We start from the raw sequence: 19,275 nt of genomic DNA, 5'->3' as shown, positions 1-19,275 counted from the left end.
GTGCATGTGTGCTGAGTAGTGAACAGCCTCAGTCTCTTATAATTCCAGGTGGATCTGGCAGGAGGATTTTAGTCATTTCACACCTAGTCGCTTTTAATAAGATCTGTGCTGTCCCTGTCCGAGGTTCTGAAACATCAATGCCATTGCATGTTTGGGTAAAATGGTTTTGCATTAAAAATGCAGTTGAAAGTCAAGATGTGTGCTCTGCTTTATGTTTAGCAGTAGCAGCAGCAGTCAAATTTCAGATTTCACTCACAATTGTACACGCACAAACACATGCATGCATGCGCGCACACACGAGAGAGAGAGAGGGGGATTGTTGTGTGGATAAAATCAAGTATATATATATATATATATATATATATATATATATATATATATATATATATATATATATATTTTTTTTTTTTTTTTTTTTATATGTATATACATTTAAAAAATTTTGCTGTCATACTGTAGGACACATTGATACTCGTATACCCATATGCTCCCATTAATTCACCAGCAAACTCAAACCATATTTCACTTGAGACCATCAATGATATTAAGTCTGGGAAGGGTTAAAGCCTTTCATTTAAATTTCTCAGACCTTGCCAACCTTTTTTTTCCCTTCTGTTGCCGTTTATGGAGTGAATACTTCCATTAAATTGGATTTTAGGCCTCAAGGGACTGACAGCCACTAAGGTATCTGTTGCAAGGAGTGTTGTGAGACGTGAATTTCACCAGACAAGCAAAAAGCATTTCATTTTTAATAACTTGGCTATTTGGTCTGCTTAAGCTTCATTGCTTCTGCAGCCAATAATGCCTTTTTTTTAACCACAGAAAATAGGTTGATGACCCCATGTCAAACACTGCAGTGTTTATCTGTAACAAAACATATGGAGATTCCACAATTGATTCCCCAGTGTAATTAAGAAATTCCCAGAGCATCAATTATTTTAAAACAATTGAAGATTGCTATAGAGTGCTACAGAGTTTCTGTCATCAATTAAATAAAATAATCATTACTGCACTGTCATAGAAATGAACCATACTGATCAATTCTTTTGCAACCAGGGTTAATATTCAATATTGAGTTTTCAATTCTTTACCTTTACAGTAGTAATTTATCCAAAAATAATAGCTGCCATAGTTTTGTTCTTCTTTTTATTTGAAAAAATCTGCTTGTGTATTTTGAGCACATATATTTAAACATTTTTTTTTATTTCAGAGGATGACTATTCCTTTATTAGTTAACAAAAAAAATCACTGGTTGAGTTGTTTATAATATATACTGGTGTTTATAATATATACATGTATTTTATCATCTCAGGTAACTTGGGTGTACATAATTGATGACATGTTACTAATGGCTTTATCTGCTTATTAAGATGGTCTTTGTTTCCTCTTCAGTGGACCAATGCAACAAGAACAGTTATATTCCCATGTTTTTCATCTTTTCACATGCATCCATTTTTGGTTAAATTGTACACCTTGCAAACCTTTGATATGGTTAACCAAACACTAAGCCATTTATTCTGGCTTATTTAAACAAATTACGCTCACCAATACTATGGGCTTCATAAACTTGATTTGATTAATTAAGTCATGAAACCCTGTAGGAACTGTGGGGTTACCATAAAACTGGAGGACAATGCATTAGAGATAATATTAATTCAGTGTGAGCATTACTTTATGATGATGTATGAGGGAAACGCTCATGGTTAGGAATTAAATAATGAGAACAAAAACAGGACACAATGTGTTCTGTTTCTTGGATGTTCCATCCACTTCTACGAGCTGAGGGTAAAGTGTTTCCCCATAGCCTCTAATTAATTTCAGCAGACAGTGGGCTACATGCTTTCCATGTCCGAAATTATCATTCTGAGTAAAATTCAGCAAGCATTTGACAGCTTGAGAAAAGTCACCAAAGATCATTCAAACTGCAGATAAGTGGCCGACTCTTTCTAAGCAGCTGTGACAGTGATGCAATTAATTAGCTGTCTTCTTCTTGAACAAATTAAGTTAATGCCAATAGTGACAGCCAGAGGCAAATACGCACCCATAGTCACTATTCATCCAATTTAACCGATCACTTTGGCTTGTAGTGATTGTGCTTGTTGATGCTCTTGTTTTAATTTAAAGTTCCCTGCGTGGGCATTAAAAAAAATTGCTCTTACTGCCAGGAAGCATTAAAAAAAAGTTACATGTGCCTGAAGGACTGTAAAAAATTACAACTTTAGGATAAAAGTTAGCTATGTCAGGTTTTGAAAAGCTATATTCAACAGCCTGAAAATAGTGCATCCTACACAAAGTCTAAATATGTTAATTTTCATTCATTTATATGCATGAAAAAATAGTATAATATAGCACCTAAATGGAAGGAAAAGGAAATAGGTGGCTTGTGGTCAGGTATGGTGACCCTTTCTCATAATTTGTGCTTTGCATTTCACCCATTTGCACACACACCGCAGTGAATAACGAGAACGCACATTTTTTAAGTCTAGTCTTGTTTACTATTATATAATACTTCAAATCTACAGTCCGTAACTTTTTTTGGTATAATAAAAATACAATTGAGCATGATGCTGGTTTATTACCTGAAACATGAAAGGTGTGTTTGGTGACTGACATCTACACATACACATACACTCCTTAAAACATTAGATTAATCTGCACTGGAGCTGTGCCAGAGCCATGCTAGAGCCATGCCAGAGCACATCTCATGCAATAAAAATAATAATAATTCTACAAGTAACTGCAATTTCAGGTTTAAAACAGAGATGGCGACAAAGAGGTAAACGTTACAGACTGCCGTTTTAAGTAAATGAGTAAACTGTGTTTAATAAATGTGATGCAAAAACATAATACCATTGATATAATAACTGACTACAATATAATCACAATGCCATGATTTTACTATTAATAACGACTAATTTCTACATCTGTAAAGTTGTTCATACATAAATATTTTACATTTTAAGTGCTGTGAATATGTCAATACGTTTTTTAAATAATTAAACGTACTGTATGTAATACTTTTACAGAGTACGGATGTGATCACATTGCATCATTTAAGTGTCATGTATTACCATGCTGGTGTTTTGTATTTGCTTGTATAACACCAAATATTTTCTGTATTCAATATTTTTGCTTTATACAGTATTTGTATTGTTGAATTAATTATTTGATTACATTGCTGTAATCAAATAATTAAAGGCATATGAATATAGAAAAATTTGGTTGAGTACAGAAAATGTTTTTTGATTTATTTATTTTTAGTTTTTGGTTATTTTAGACATCTTCGCAATGATTTATATCCATGGTGGCATTCATTATTCTTTTAGCTATGTGCCCAATTCTGATGGTACCTCCAGTACCTACCAAGTTTATTTTTATTTTTTGGCAGATGCACTGATATGAATAACAACAGGTCTTCTCTGTGTCTCTTCCTAGAATATACACTCTCAGACAGCTACAATTTTAACTCATAACATTCTAAATTGAAAAAAAATGCCAAACCCAAGAAAACAATAAATAATTATTATTATTTTGTTTATATCTTCTTTGGTCCCACATTATATGGCATACAAATACGTTTTAAAAGCAGGTTTGCTGTAATGACTACGTTAAAGGAGTAAAGGTGGAGTCATTAATGTAACGACTGCATTTCCTATTGTGAAACATGTGTGTATACAATAAGTGCATGATATCAAATTATTAAATGTACATAGTACTTAAAGACACTTAATACAAAAGTAGGTCCTTTTTTCCCTTATTTTGGCTTTGTTCAGAAAATTTGTTTTTGTATCCGGAAATGTCTTTGCAGTGTTTTATTTGCTGAGACAGGACAAGCATTTCTCACTTTGACAGAATTAAATTTTAAATTTCATTTTTAAAAAAAGTGTCATGACCAGGATTTAAGCATGTATACAAGTCTAACAAATTTTAGCCCTGAAAAAAGTAAATGGATCATGTGAGTTGAGATGAAACCATCCATGACCTTCTTTTTAGGAAGGTCTTCTGATGTGCAATGCACTCACTTAAAAGAGGTGACTTTCATTCCCAAGTGCATCACTGTAATCATAATTTTTGCTTGTTTTAACAAAGGAAGGATGGGTTCATTTTTCCTTGTGTAAATCAATAGTATGCTATAGATAAGTTCCATAAAGCTTAACTTCTATGGAACCCGTCACTTTCCTGCAGGCACGGTGGTGAAGATGTGATCTCTAAAAATAACGACCCTATAACATACCTGAAAAAATACTTTGATTTACAGCAGCAGTGTCAATCAGGGTGCATTTCCCAAAAACAGAATTAGCCAACTATTGTTGCAAGTTCCACTGAACTCTTAACAATGGAACCTACTTTCAGGAAATGCTACCTAGTTCATGCTTTAAGAAATGTGGGCTGTCAATGAATATCTTGTCAAGAAACAAATCTTCCAAAACTGCTTGAATAGACCAATATTTGGCAAAAAGCACATCAGCTGCATGTGCCGTTACAGCTACACGTGGCCTTAGATGCTGTATTGACATTGGGGGAAGATTAATGTTTCCCATCCTTACTACAGATGGATGACCTTCACCGTCATATAATTATGTCTTTTTTTATTTTTATCACAACACAGGCAGGTAACAGAACTGAGTGTCCTGGCTGGTGAAACCCGGGGAACGGTAAATATGAATCAGCAAGATAAGTGCCTCTAAACAGCAGACATAAAAGAAAGCCATTTAGTGAAATAGCCGTTTCCGTAAATTGCACCACTATTCCAAGGGGAACCATTTGTGTTAAGCTTCCCAGAATGTAGCAAAGAACTCTGATACCTACTTTACAATTACACCAAGGATTTTATTTAAATTTATTTGTTGTGAATGAATGAAATTGAAGTACTATGTTGACACAGTGCAAAATCAGCACAAAATACGCATATGGTAGCATATCGTTCCAAATGTATTAGAAAAGGTCAGATACACGGGCACTTTGGGAAGAAATCAGGAGAATGCAGCATGTTTGATGTTCACCATTTGTAGAGCTGAGTCTAATTACACAGCTCCAGCCTGTCACTTCCAAAATGGGTGAATCTCAAAGGAGGGAGGTGTGAAGCTCAAATTAATTCATTATTCAATAGACAATTCTCCAATGTACTGCATCTTCGACTTCTGTTTCAGCTCCAGGCAAATATGGACCATCTGCTGTAATTTCTAGAGTAATTAAAATAACACCATCCTAATGGAAAGATATGTCTTGCTCCATCCCATTGATGATACACAGCATGGGTCATTCGGAGAGGCACAAAACAGTCCTTATATTTGTGACAGAGCAAAACAGAAAGCCCTGTTCTCTCAAACAGAAAGGCCTGTTCTCTCAGTTTTCCAAGATGACCTTTAATGGGGACAGCCGAGTCCCTGGATTCTTTTAAAAAGGCCTTTCACAGAAGCACTTCCATGATCACCTTTGAAAAGTTTTAACTATTAGCCTCACTAAAGTTACAATTCCCATGCAGTGAGGGATGGTAAGTGTTTGCAGGGGGTCTCAGTATGCTCTATTCAGAACCCAGATCTTTACTGGCTGGCTTCTTTTAACTAAGTTCTCCAGCATCTCTCTGGCAGTGATGCATGGGAGCGTGTAGGCACAGTTCACAGCTAATGGTTCCTCTTCTATTTCTGCCATAATCTTCCATCGCAGAACCTTTTTCACTGGTTTCTCCAGTGCACTGGAGATAATTTATTTGGAGTGTTTATTTTTAACAATAAACAAATAGTCCACCTTATTGGCAGAGGCTATTTACACCCAACAATGTGTGATTAGGTAGTCATCATTGCAAAAGATTATTATTTAAACTCCAGTGGTAAGTAGCGATTGACATGTTTTGTTGTTGAATGTAATAATGAATATAGCAGCAGTCATTTTATGTCATTTTAAACTTTAATTTATGTTTGATTCTGAAGGGAATGCGCCCTTGATCTACCTAAATGCGTTTATGTTCGCGCAAATCATTCATGATCCAGCCTCACCTATAATGTATAATGCCTTTTAATGAATATTTGCAAATCGCTTTTCCTAATAATGTGCTAATTAGCTAGTAAAGAGGGGTGGTGTCAGCAGAGCTCGTAAACTTTTAAAGGGGAAGTACACAGAACAGAGCGTTTTGAAAAAAAAAAAAATTTTTTACAGGGTAAAATGGATGTTTTTTTACACTACCATTCAGAAATTTTAAACAACCAGACTTTTGCAGACTTTTCATTAAGACCTTAAAGAATAATTTCAGCTTGTGGAAAATTTGCCTTATATGACCCCTTTAAGGCAATGTTTCTCTGGCTAGCCAATGTAAATTTAATTTATGAATCAGTTTAAGAGATTAGTCAGGTTATATTTAACTATGCATCGCAAAATTACTTATTTTACTTATCACTTTTGATTCATGGACTACCTTTAAAATATTAAAATTGCTTGTCCAACATCTTGGATCAGCAATTTTCAGTCTTGAAAAAATTGCAGTCTTGGATTGGTTTGTTTTTGTTTTCCTGTGGCATAGATCAAAACATATAAATATATTACTTAAATATATTACTTAAAAACTTACAGTAAAGTATTTTTAATGAATAAATTAATTAATTGTTATTTAGGCTTTTGGTATTGTTTTCTGTGTTCCTGTTTTTTCTTTTTTCTGTTCCTGTTCTCGTTATGTGATTATTACTAAATTACGTTCCAACCTGTCTGTCCACCTTTTTAAGTTCTCCCTGATTGTTTCCCCATGTTTAAAGGCCCGTTCTGTTTAGTCCTGATTATTCGTTCTTAAGGTTTCATTTATGTGTATGTCAAACTACGCAATTTTGCATCCATCTCCTTGGTTCCAGTATATCACATAACAACAATGAATGGTAGTCAGTACATACATTAGCACACTTTAACCTTATTTCATATATAAGACAATTAAGTTCAGAACTAAATTAAAAATTAATTAAAAAACAAATACAATACATTTCAATTTCAGTATTTTAATAAACATTGCAATCAAATTTTTCAAGATGTATTTTTGTAATAAATAATGCTGAATTGCATTTCTTTTTCACAAAGAAAGCATAACTGTTACCATTGCTCATACTAGGGCTATATAAATGAACTCAGTAAATATAAAATTCTGGAACTTTATCCTATATTGGATTGATTGTGAACATGAAGCCTAAAATTGTATGAAAAAATTGCATCTTATTGAGGAGTGGTGTGATGAGTGATCAGAAAAATGACCAAAGCCATATCTAGGCATCAGAATATCAGAGAGTTGTCTTTTTGCAACCACATGGAAACCACTGAGAACATAGCAAGTGCATAACATAGCAACCGCGTAACAATGTATTAAAACAAGACACATTAAGTAAAATGTAGATTTTTATTCAAAGCATGATTGATTTTTTGACGTGAGTTCTCCATCTTTCTCCAGCAGTGATGCATGAGAGTATAGACACAGTTCACCGCTAATGATGCCCTTGCTATTCCTGCAATAATCTGCTGCTGCAGAAACTTCCCAAGAAAAACGGCAATGATGCATCCTCTTGTAAGACCTCATCTCCCTGGTTAGCCTTATATTTTCATTATTTTGCATGCAAATCAGTTTGTGATTGGTGAGCTGACATTTACATATGCATTGAAACATTAAAATGGTGGTTTTGGTGCTTGTGCATAAGTCTGTGGCTAACAGCAGGGTATCTGCCTTCAGTTTCAATAAGAGTCCATGCTTCACTTTGATGTTCACATTGACAATAACCTTTTTTAATTCTGTAGTTTCACCACGTAGGTCCCTACCCGGTACTTCTAATCTGAGATCCATGTTTACGACAGACACTTACAGGCTGCAGGGCTTCACTACTTCATTTAACACACCCTGCTACCCTACCCCTCTCCACACTTCTTGGAGTATGTCTGAAGTGCTGGCAACACACTCCAATTTGATTGCTTGTTAAAAGGAAGAACGTCATGACACAGTCACGTCAACGATTTCTCACTATTGTTGAAACAGCTTTCTCTTCACTCACATTGTCTTCATCACTGATTTATCTCAATTTTTATTATTATTTATACAAAGTTTTTGGCTAGACATCATCAGAGACTTGAATGAAATGACAAACTCTTTTGTTATAAGCTCTGTCATGGTTATTACCGAATTTTATCCAAAAAGTCATGACAGCAGCAAAGATACTGCTTAGGCAACTATGACTGGCTTTCCCAAGCTTACAATGGGGATCCTTCCAACATTATGTTCAGCAAGGAACTGCTAAATTAATTAGCCTGAAAGAGAAAAGGTGTTTTTATAAGCACAATAAAACACATCCATTCACATAAACCCTGAAATGAGGATGTTCCCAGACTGAGTGGGAAAAAGGGCTGACGATGAGGTATCAGAAAGAGCAGTGTCAGCAGATAACTTTACAAGCTTTCATTGCTTCAGTGTAATATGGTCTGATTTTTTTCTGGAAACCTCTATGCTATCATTTGAAGGGGACATGGAAATCGTGAATTCAGCTTTTTAATTTTTTTTAAAGGGATTCTTTTTCTTAAAGGGGTCAATAACTGAGATCAAAACTGAGATCATTGTACTATAAAAAAAACATCCTGTAAGTTTCAGAAATCCACAGTTTACACTGAAGGCAGTCTGCCAAAGTGACAGTTTTTAAAATGTTGTACTCTATGATGCAATAGTGTAGATATACACCGCCTCTGCAGAAGAATATTGACATCACTGCCTCTTTAGCCCCTCCCATCGATGCACTCATGTAGTGTTTATGAGAGAGGCAAACACACAGGTCTACACAGAAACCAAATTATAAAGATGGCTATGAGCACAAGACGCTTTGAAGTGCCAAGTTTTGGAAAAACATTGTTTGCATTGCTTTCCTTCTGATCCCAAAATTTAATGAACATTATTTTTAATGAGGATCCAGACCACTTCAGTAAGAACTTTGTCCTTTGTTTACGTCAGTGTACCGTGGATTTGTTTACAAGCACAATTTCATGTGGGATTTCCAAAAAGATTGAAACTAAAAGACGAAGACGCAGCTGTGCCAACTATATTGCATCTAACAGCAATGCACAGTGTTATTTATGCATTTTTCCTTCAATTGCTTGTGTAGGAATATTAATGCTAAATTGCTCCACAGCTGTGCTTACAATGTTTGAAGAACTGGTAAGTCCTGTGTGTTTCTGCCTGAAAGCAAAAGCACTGTATTTGGCCTTTACGAAAGTAGATGCAGTTAGAAATCATTCAGATTACTTACATCAGAACAGCACAAACCAGATGTTCGAATTTGTGCAAAGCATTTTATAGATGACAGTTTTGTGAACTTAGGAGCTTTGTCAATGACAAAGCTGGCTGTGCAAAGGCTATTTCTAAAAAATGGGTCAGTTCTGAGTCTGCTCTGACAATCTGGCTCTTCTGTATCAGCAATTGTAAGTATGTTTTGTGAATAGTTTAAAGTCCCTCTGATATCGGAATTTAATATAGTTATAATTTATATATATATATATATATATATATATATATATATATATATATATATATATATATATATATATATATATAGATATAGTTTTTTGGGTGTTAGTATCAATGTGTTAGTCTTAAGGTTATCTAAAAAAAGCCAGTGTGCTTCAAAACAGTGACAAAATTCACATTTAGAAGAAATAACAGTTCACAATTTCCGCCAAAACTGATCAGCAATTTTATTACATCACCTTGTACTTCAGCTTCTCATCAAATCTTCTGACCATTCAACTGCTCTCTAGAATCTGAAGCGCCCGTCCCCTACACTACAAATAGATGCTGAAGCTGCAGCTGAGATTGGTCACTCATTCACTCGAGTCAGCATATATTAAACAAAACTATGATTGTGATCACTATTTTGTTTTAGTAAAAGTTTCATATTGAATCTATAGGGTGCTTTATGTATGGCTGTCAAATGTGCCTTTACTGAGCTCAACGGCTCCGGCCAGTGCAGATAAATAAAACGCTATTGGCTATTTTAAAAAGAGGGAGGGGCTGCTTAATATGTCCCGCCCCTCCTTATATCACCCGCTCACTCCTTTCCATCGATGGCTGATCTCAAGGTTACATACCTCAAGCTCCGTTCATTGCTCTCTGTCTGCCTGTCTGCCCGTTCAGTCTGCCTGCCTGAAGGACTCACTCTCACAATGAACTTCCTAAAATGAAAAAAACTTTTACTTACCCTATCGAAATATCTATTGAGAAATCTGCTTCTATTTTTGTGTTCATTATATACGGCTTGAAGCAGCCCCTTACTTCTGTTCATTAAAACTCACCTTATGCTTGACATTTGTGTTTGTCTCCTTGATCAGAGCGTGACAGTAAGGTAGCATTTTATCCAAGTATCTTGCACCTACAGGTGAATGAGTGGTAACACAAGGCACTTACCTAAAGTGTATGCACATGGTAACAAATAAGAAACACAGCTGTACTTAAAAATTGTACATGCATTGGCTCTCCTGATCCTCCCTGTCGACCTGGCCACCCCCCCACCATGGCTCCTCACTCCATTTGCTTAACTGTGGGCCGCCATCATGGTTGTGGCCTGGTTCCTGTCTGGCTCCTCCTGTTCTGGTCCATCCTGTCTCGTCCCTTCGTCTGAACCACCCTGGACTCTGTTAGTTGTCCTCTTCCCTGGTGTCCATCTTCCACCAGAACCTTCTCCAGTGTTGTCTGCCTACCTTTCTGCTAGTCCTTTTCAGTCCCCTGTCACCATCCCACATTCTCTGCTTTGTCATTCTTTATTCTTCCCCCTCCATTCCACACTTCCAGGAGGAGGGCAAAAAGTCACACCCCTGGATTTTTGGGTATATTTTCACTCCCCAATGTGCTCTGTGTGACCTAGTTTCTGTCCTTTGTTAATCAGTTCCTCAATTCAGGTGTCTCTGGTCATGTAATGTCATTACCTCCCCTTTATAAGTTTGATTCTGTTCAGTCTAACTTTGTTCGGTTTCACCCTTCTGTATGGAATTGCCTTATTGTGAATCACTATATTTTTTATTGTCACCTTTGTGCTCTTTTTTGGGTGGGTAAGAATAGTTGCTTACAGGTAGTGCCTGTACATGGTAACTAAAGACACATTACTGTACATACTTATGATATGTAATGTCCATGGTAAATGTGTAGCACCCTAGTAAAAAAATTTAAATTGTACATTTGGTACAATGCATTTATTGTGTGCATACATGATAATATATTATACTTAAAAAAATACCTATATGTAATTACATATGTAATTAATTTCTGTAATTACATTTAGAATTACACTGTCAACCCATCCCTTACACCTTAACCCACCCTTAAACCCTGACTGCAAGCAGTTTTGGCCCAAATCCGGCTCACATCTGGCATGGATGAATTTCACATGGGCCAGATGCGAGCTGGATCTAGGCCAACACTATGTTGCTGTCTGGGAACCTAACCATACCACCAAACATGTCCCTAGCCTTACCTGTATCCCACCTCATTAGCAGCAGAAGTGTTTTGCGATATAATATAAACACAATAAGTACATTGTACTTATTTTTTGGTGTAAGTATATAGTAGTTAAGGCCACCTAATATTGAGTGTGACCAATATGGTATTATATGGTAACAAACAAGACTGTACAATATACTGTACTGTGTATTTTTTGTACGCTTGGTAAGTACTAACCTTACCTAATAAAAAGGGGACTATTTTTCAGTTGGACTGTTAACGTTAAGCTGCTGTCCACAACAGTGTTCACAAAGTTTGAAGAACAAGTAATTTGTGTGTAATGTTAATGAAAAATGTTACACATTATATTTGTTACTAAGTAAGTACTGTACCTATTAGTTAATGTACAGAATAAGTTATTTGGTACACAAGTTGAAGGTTATAAACATGGACTAAGGTACTTATTGAGTAATTGGTTGTAATTGGTAGATGGTGGATGGTGCATAGTAAGTAAATTTAGTGCAGTGAAGTATCTAATTAGTTACCATGTACAGGCACTACCTATTAGTGACCGTTTTGCCATTATTATATTGCAAACGCTTTTGATGCTATTGAGGTGGGATACGGGTATGGTTAGGGACAGGTTTGGTGGTATGGGTACAGCATATTAATAATAGGCATGCTAGCAACTACTTAATACAATAAATTGGTAAGATATACACCCAAGCACTATAGAGTCTCTTACTATATTTCAAAAGTTATGCAAGAAAAATTTTACTTGTAGTCACAAAGTACAATTCTGAAATATAAATTTGCATCACCTCCTCAGGGAAACTCAGTCCCATTCAAAAAGGGCTTAGGGCTCCTTGGAAAGACAGCAGATTTTGCAGCTTTGCTTTTGGGATTTTAAACGGAGAGTGAAAAATAAAACTCACCAAATGAAAGAGGCTGTTTCAAAGAATGAAATAGTCTGCTGTGAATACTAGAATAATGATGTGACAGGTTGACAAAACAACATGTTTTTCTGCATTGTACTTTTTAATTTGACTATTAGAAATGTGAGCTCTGTTCTTACAATATGAATTGTTTTCAGTCATATGAGAAATATAAGTAATACAACATTAGGCTGAAAATAATATGAAAAAAATTTAGAAACATCCCCAAGTGATAAATATATATCTGTCTATACTAGCTGGATGAACATATAAACCCTATAGGCACACATGTGTGGTGGAGTTGTTACTCACATAGTCTTTCATAGTCAAGACAGGAACCAGTTTTTGTAACCAGTTTTAAACCAAAGAACACTGTTCATCACCCTTTGGAGAGGGTCTACTGAGACCTATTTGGTGTCTCTACCTCTATCTGCTTTTTCTATCACTGTCTATCAGAAAGCTACCTAAGAGCAATCCCCTGGCTGCAAAGAGCTGGGTGCTGCATATCAAAGATGACCCAGGTTTAGAGGAATCTACTTGAGTCTCCCCTGACACCCGAATGCCTAGAGCATGCTCAGATGGTATGGAGAAGTTTTGTGTCAAAAATATGTGAGAAATACAGTCTAACACTGAGACACTGTCATGGAGGCTGAAAAAGCCAAATAAGGTAAGCTTTGTGTTGCCTGTGTATTCAAATAAATACAAAGTTAAGCCTTGGCTTTGTTTGTTCACAAAATCCCAAAGTGTGCATTAATTCTGGGTTGTTTACTCAAGCGCTAATTACTCCTAAGTTTTGTGATTCAGTGTAAGAAAATTAAAAATAAATAAATAAAAATTAAAGTGCTTTCTTTGTGAAGTCAAAATTCCATGATGTTTAATCAGTACAGTTTTACAATGAGTCACTGTGACAAATACTACTTTTATTACTATAGTCCTAACAAAATGTAACAACAAAACATCTACAACCAGTACTGCCACCACATATCATTTGCTCAAAAAATAATAATAAAAAATAAAATAAAATAAATTATGTTAAATAAATAAATATTACTACAACTTCTACTATTAACATAACAATTAGTAGTATTCAATATTAATTACAGCATATTCCAATTGCACTGTATTTTTGTTATAATGCGATAATGTGACACATGCTATCATCCAAAAATAAATGACTATAAAAATCCAAAAATAACTGACTTTAAAAAAATAGCTGTCTGTTACTTATTACTGACAAATGACTATATATATATATATATATATATATATATATATATATATATATATATATATATATATATATATATATCACCTGACAATCACTGTAATCATGATCACTTTAACAGCTCAAAACAACAGTCAATTCACAAGTGATTCTCCCCATGGCAGATTGATGTTATTTTGGCAAGCCCCTCCCACGTATGTTGACAGAGACTGGCATAAAGCCACCCTGAACTGTAAACAGGCATTTGACATCATCTGATCCACTAAGAACACAGCATCAGGCCCCGAAAGTTGCATCTAAAGTATGGATCGGTAACAACTATTCATGAATAGAAGGGTGGGGTACGCAGAGTTCATTAGCATTTAAAGGAACATGCACCGAAACTGGTTGCTGTTAAAAGAGCTAGAGGTCTGCATTCCCGCGGGAACACCTGACCAGATGTTGCACCGCAGGATTAATTTCTCAGCTAAAATGCAATAGCGGTCAGTAACTTAATTTGTATGGAGCAGTCTAACAATATCCTATTCCCGACATCCTTTCAGAACAGCTTATCTGCTCTTTATTTGGCAACACTTTATGATAACTACACTCTATGAATCATTAGTTAAGCATTAGTATATACGCAATTAATCCTTTATAATGCATTGTTCCAAAATTATTATACATTAGTTAGCAGTTTACCAGGGCATTTATAAATCAATTTATCATTTCTAAATTCTTATGTTATTTACAAAGCAGTTATTTAGTTGCCAGTGTTTAATAAGAACATTTAGAAAGTCTAGGTAAATGATTATTACATTTTTTAAATGTATATTATTAAATCTTATTAGACACATAATAGTTGCTCAGTATGTTAATAAATGCTTTATTCACATATGTTCCTGCCGTAATTCATCAAGTCAGGTACATATAAAAAATTCAATATTTGCCAGCCGATTATTTTTGTGAGCTCATCTAAAGTGAGGACTATTTATATCTTGTAAACATGGGCATAAATCCTGGGAGGGGTCTTTAGCCAGCCATCCTTGACATTCAGGTCCTTTGTCAAACACAGTCACGCACATAGTGAAATTTAGGCACTACATTTATCGAATTGTAATAGATAATAAAGATAATAATAGATTATAAATCAAGAACATGGCATTTATAGCTGTATGTACTGCTTAATAATGACTATTAATGTTGGAACAATGCTTTACAAAGGATGAATTGACTATTTACTAATGCTTACCTAATGATTCACAGCGTGTAGTTATTATAAAGTGTTACCCTTTATTCTTACCGACCATCAATACAGCCTGCATTCAGGGCTGTACTTTCTGCCTGCAGCATGTGCACAATGATGCTCAAAGCAGTCTATAGCCTACTGGTGTTAAATATACGACCCTCAGACAAAACAAGCAGGTTGTCAAGAAGACTAGAATAAGAATGCAGTAAAGTGTGGATGTGCTGTGGTTTTGTTTATACTTTTCATTGCCTTTAATTTTTTAATTACAGATGTTGTTGTTTTTTTCTCTGTGACACTTTTCCTACTGTGTAGCAAAATGTTAAACAAATGTAATATTTTGACAAGATGAACAAAATAGCTATTAGGCTATTTTTGTTACAGCCTACTCTTTTGCTTCCAACACTTTTCCTATTGTTTTAGGAATGTTAAATTAATTGTAATCACGAGAACACAAAAATAAATCAGAAAAACAACTTTTGTAAATTAAATTTTTTTCTGTGACACTTTATTTTCCTAATGCGTTGGCATCAAAATCATCATAAACAAATTTTGTGTCTTAAGATCTAAAAAAACACTGCCTTCGTATTTTCATCTGGACAGCCAGTCTGTATATTTTCTTAAACAATGATGTCATCAGTTCACGTCTCTCGTACCATCCCAGCAGACAAACAACATCAAATGACATATTTGGTTATATTTTGGTTGCGACGTCCAAAAGTCCAACGTAAATTTAGTTTCTAATGTCAATGTAAAATTGGTGTCCAATACATACGTCAGCTGAAGTAGTTTTTTACGTTGTGTAACCAAAATCCAACATTAAGTCAACATCAAGTACTAAGGAAGTGGGTAGCGGCAGGATATAACCTTGAGGGAGCAGGACTTCCTCAGACCTCTAAACAGAGCTGTTTTGACAAGGTAAAAAGAGTGTTTTTTACTCTACCATTGAGAATTTTTAAGCAAAGTATGTTATAGGCTTTTTAATAAGACCCTAAAGAATTATATGAACTTGCATTTGATGACCCCTTTAAGATTAAGAGAAAAGGGATGAATACAAAAGAGTATCAGTGACACCATATAGCAGTTTGCTGGTAAAGTGTAAGTTCTGCTACAGAGTGATAAAAAGTTCAGATGAGAAACGAGCATTCTTTTATTCTTAAGAAACCAAATCAAATAGTAAATGTCAGTGGATATTAGACATGGGGCTCATATTATTTTGCTATTTGATTAACTTGACCTGCACTGTGCAGCGTTTATATTATCCCTGCCCCATTTTTGGCTTTAGGCAGATAAAGACTCTTTTTTTCTTTGCCAGACCACTTATCCTATTTCTATGGTGCAGACAGATAGCAGCTCAAGTGAGAGGAGGCGGCATAGAATGCTACTTTGACAAAGTTATCTGCTATGACAAAATTCATTTTCAATGGGAGGGGTGACTTAAATGCAGAGTGGGTGCAAATTGCCCTGAATGTGTGTCTGAGAGCTGTCTCTGTACACAGTGGCCATGGTGCTCAAGAGAACACTGCTGCTGTAAACGACTTCCTTAGGTTTGTATGATATCATTTTCACTTTGTGTTTCAATGTGGAAATTTCATCAGTCCATGTTGTCAGTTGTGACAAAAAACTTAAAGGACAGTTTATGTCACAGTCTTCCTATGGTTTTGTGGAAGAAACACATTAAAGACTAAACATATCACAGTGTATCTAAGCTTTATTGTATTTCTATGTTTAAATCAGGCAGTTTAGTCACAGCTACATTTTCCACACAAACTTTATCTATCACTATAAACAGATGCAACATCTGCTTATGAACAGTATAAACAATTTGACAACAGTTATCCTACCTTTGGTTTTACAGCAGCTGGTAAATCTGTTCAGCTGTTTCCCAAGCATCTGATATGACTGTAGTCTGTCTACAAAAATGGCAATGCATTCTTTACAGGGCCCTTACAATTGATTTTATTATAGATAGACGTAAAATCACTCATACATATTCACAATCCTCAGAAATGTGGAAATAAAACATATTTTCATATGCCGGATATACACAGATACATAAAGAGATGTTTTTAATGCTTTAAATGTTGTTAAACAAAAAACTGTAAAAAAAAATGTTAAATACAGAAATGTTATTGATAAATCAAATGTAATCTTTATGAGAAGAAGGATCTGTGTGTGAAATTCATATGGTTGCGAAGTCCATTGCAGAAAAATGAGTTAGCACCCTTGGTCCTTCAAATTTCAAAATTTGCATATCTGTTGCTAAGCAACCATAGCACTAATCTACCACATAATTGCGATTAATAAATTTAGCCACATAAATAACCTGCTTGCAAAGTTTGCTGACTTTCAGCACAGAGTCAGAAAGTTATTGCTGTTTTAGAAAAGGAAGGATATTAACCGTAACAATTTCCAAAATAAAAAGCAATCAGGTACCACCTTCACTGCTCATAATTACGAAGGACACAGAAAGCTTGGGCATATTTAATATGTATCCAGGATGAATGGTTATGTTTATGATAATATAGAATAATTATTTAGGAGTTTTAAATGTGAACTAGTTGTTTTTGGAGACATTAATATCACTCGGTTAGACAAGCATTGCAGAAAAATCTGATCTTGATCTGATATGATTATAGTGGAAAACTGAAAAAATAATAGATTTGGTATTTATGAATAAACCTGAATGTATAACAAGATGTATAATTTAGTTATATATTATCTGATCTTATGATATGGTATTAATTGCTAGAAAACCTGAAAAACTAAATGATAATAATAAGGCATCATTATTATTAGAATGGATTAATACAAATTGAGATTTCTCATAAAGTCCAGACTGAATTTGAAAAGGAGTTAATGGCAATAAGTTGGAAATACATTTTACAATGGAATCAAGTAAATCAATGCTGTGATGAATTTATGATTAATATCAGTTGTATTGTAGATCAGTTTGTTAAATGTCAAAAGAAATCACATAGAAAAATATATATTCTTTGATGAATTGAACAATACATAAATTAATGAAACAAATAGATCATGCTTTTCTTAAAACTAGACATGATAATACAGTTACTTGGTTATTATTAGAAAACAAATATTAAGCAATTGCTTGATAAAGGATTCAAAGCTGCTATCGCTGTATTTCCGGATCAGAAAGAAGCATTTGCTGTAATATTTAAATGTAAAAAAACTATATTACGTCAAAACAATCTCTGTTATTGTTTGAATTGTATTTAAAGTTTTAATGTGAAGTAAATTTCTTATTATATTAATATAGGAATTCTTTAGAAAAAAAGGGTCCTTTTTTTAACCATTTATATTAATGATGCTCCAGAAGTGTGTCCTAATGTGAGTCTTCATATGTATGCTGAAGACATGATTATATATCGGGTAGTAATCAGAGAAAGTGTCAGCATGTACACATTGCAGACATAGGTGCAATAATTATGAATTGTCTTATAGGTAACATAGTGTTAAACATATATAGCCTATATTTTTTGTGGAAGGTTCAGGCACATAAAATGTTTATCCAGTATTTGTCTACCTCCATGCAGCCAAATAGCAAGAGTCACTCACTTACTGACTGACTGATTGCTTGCTCGTAATGACAGCTGTATCACAAACAAAACAATATTCCAATATTACAAAATATGCAATAATAATCATAATAAGTTCAAGTAACAGGCCATTATGCTGACAGGTCATTTATTAATCCCAAGCAGCATAGCAGGCAAAATACTGTACAGTAAAGTCTTGGGATTTGCATTGATCAACCCTGCTCTTCTGTGCAAACCCAACTGAAATAAATCTTGTTACATTTGAACTATTATCAATCAGGTCAAGATGAAGTTGGCATTAAAAATACCACTGTTTACAGCATTTCCACAGCATGTAAATAAAGTTGTTGTTAAATCATCTTTTGGAAGTTTTTTTCTTTTTTTTCCCTGTTATTCATAGCTAACAATGCAACTTGTTAGCCAAAGAAAAGCAAGCTATTTGTTTTTTTTTTTTCCATGAGAGAGTGCTACATTGTTTTATTTTGTTATAAAGTTGCTGTTAAAAGTAATGCTAGCTGCAATAAAAATACAATACAATTTACATATTTCTGATGCTTGCTCACCTTACTTCACTAACTAGGATGTTTGTATTCAAATGCGCATTACATGAGAGAATCCACTGCAACAGCAAGTTACTGTTTTTGCTTAAAAAATTGCCTATCATAGCCAGCTGACTTTTGTTTACACCTCCAACATTTTTAATGTCCCTTTTCCAGTTCAATGTCTTTGAAACATTTTTTTTTATCTCAAGAGTTGTTACATTTAAACGAGAGCTGTTCCCTATAATTGTGTCTTTCTCCTGCGTTTAGCTCTGTCTTTCCCCTTGTTTGAAATGTTCTCCACCTGACGTCTCATGATAACCTGTCAACATCACAAAAATCTGCCATGTAATT

This window comes from Puntigrus tetrazona, unplaced genomic scaffold (genome assembly GCF_018831695.1).
Source record: "Puntigrus tetrazona isolate hp1 unplaced genomic scaffold, ASM1883169v1 S000000663, whole genome shotgun sequence".
Lineage (NCBI taxonomy): Eukaryota > Metazoa > Chordata > Actinopteri > Cypriniformes > Cyprinidae > Puntigrus > Puntigrus tetrazona.
Note: the sequence above shows the minus strand (reverse complement) of the source record.